General features: G+C 43.3%; 1 pseudogene; it reads right to left on the reverse strand.

Moving 5' to 3' along the window:
* Nucleotides 1-845: 845 nt before the first annotated feature.
* On the reverse strand, nucleotides 846-1,326 carry LOC100957754 (annotated as a pseudogene).
* Between the last annotated feature and the right edge of the window lie 660 nt (nucleotides 1,327-1,986).

Consider the following 1,986-nt stretch of genomic DNA (forward strand, 5'->3'; position numbering starts at 1 on the left):
TGACAACTGCAGCAAAAAAATAGCCGGGTGTTGTCACGGGCACCTGTAGTCCCAGCTACTTGGGAGGCTGTGGCAAGAGAATCGCTTACGCCTGAGAGTTTGAGGTTGCTGTGAGCTGTGATGCCATGGCACTCCACCTAGGGCAACATAGTGAGACTCTGTCTCAAAAAATAATAATAATAATAATTTGAGGATTAAGTCTCAGTTTAGAATTTGTAATATTGTGACATATCTAGAAGGAGGAATCTAGTCCGTACCTGAAACTTCTCTATATTCAGAACTTCTCCAAGCTTTTCTTTCTAGGATTTAGAAATTCATAATGTGAAATATCAGTATTTCCTAATTGTAAAGTATCCCTAGGATATGTAACCATTAGTAGCTGGTATCAACCCAACAGAGAGGGAAGTTTTCAAAAATTAAACACTATCTAATTTTCTACAAAGTCTTTTATTCATGAATTAACAGTCTCTCTTCATCCATAATTCACTCCCAGAACAAATATAGAAGTTTGATCATGAATTGATAGTAATAAAGCTAAATGCTCTTTAAGAGACTGATAAATTAAAAGACGAAAGCTCTTATATAATGTTTGGTTGTACTGTGAGCCTTGTGAGAAGTTGAGGGACAACTCCATCGCCGAACAGAATATGGAACTCAGTCTCACAATTTCTCGGACATGATACCTTTCAAACCTTTTCCTCAAAGATTCAATTTTGAAAATAACCATGTGATTATGAGGAGAGGTTTGTCCATCAATGGACTTCTCTGCTATTTCCTCACTGTGAGTTGAATGGGAGGACAAAGCAGAGGCAAAGAGGCGTGCAATCAATTCTCAAGGTACTAAGTCAAGGGGGTCTGAGCTTCCGCAGCACGGCAGCAGCTTTGCAGATGCCCACATCAAAATAATTGAAATAACAAAGCCCAGCAAAGGTAAAAGCCAAAAGTACCCAAAGGCCTGCCTTGGCAGCTTTCTGCCACCTTCCCCATGAACAGAGTAACAACTTGTCCAAGGCCCTGTGACTGTGGAGAGTAAGGGCTGCAGCCAAGGGGTCCATCGCAGAACAAGGGATTCAAAGAAGAAGCTGGAAGCAGACCCAGGAGCAAAACACTGACAACCCTCTCACTAGTCCAGGGGGGAGATGCAGCCTTAGGACCAGCATGGCGGATTGGTGACAGGTGCATGCGCTCTGCTCCACACCACCCTGGGGTGGGTCAGTCCTGGAGAAATGCTGAGACTCACGCTGGTCTGACCACAGGGGTTCGGAGGAAAAGAGCTTGGCCTCCTTGGGCACCACAGAGGATGCTCAGGATTCAGAGAACCTCCATATCACTCCAGAGGGCTCAAGGTCATCCACCAACCCCAATTCATTTACTCTTCATGATTATTACCTTCATCTTACAGAGGAGGAAAGGAGTTTAAATGCAGTCAAACAGCTATTGGGGGCAGAGCTGGGTTTCAAACTCATGGAAGCTGGTTTCAGAATTTATAGCCTTAACTCTGTGTTATGTTACTAAGAATAAAGATGATGATGATGATAAAAATTCTATTAATTTGTGTTGCATAGCAAATGACCCCAAAATGTGTTGTCTTAAAACTACAACACCAAATTCCTGTGAGTCAGGAATTTGACCATCATTTAGCTGAGTCCTCTGCTTCCGAGTCTTTTACAAACTGCAAGCAAAGTGTCCCCTGGGGCTGTAGTCATTCAAGGCTCAACTGGGGAAGGATCCACTTCCAAGCTCACTCTTGTGCTCATTGATAGGACTCAGCTCCTTGCAAGCTGTTGGACAGAAACCACCCTTCAGTCTGTGCCTTGTGAACCTCTCAAACACGAAAATTTGCCAAGTGGGAAGGAAGCTGGGAAGGAAATAGAGTCCAACAAGATGGAAGTTACCATCTACTGTTATGTAGTCACCAAAGTGGCATTCTGTTATTTTTGCCAAATTCTATTCCACAAAAGCGGGACAGACTTTTGTAAAGCCCAC

Source organism: Otolemur garnettii, unplaced genomic scaffold (assembly GCF_000181295.1).
Source record: "Otolemur garnettii isolate 467f Iridium unplaced genomic scaffold, OtoGar3 scaffold00070, whole genome shotgun sequence".
In the NCBI taxonomy this organism is placed as follows: Eukaryota; Metazoa; Chordata; class Mammalia; order Primates; family Galagidae; genus Otolemur; species Otolemur garnettii.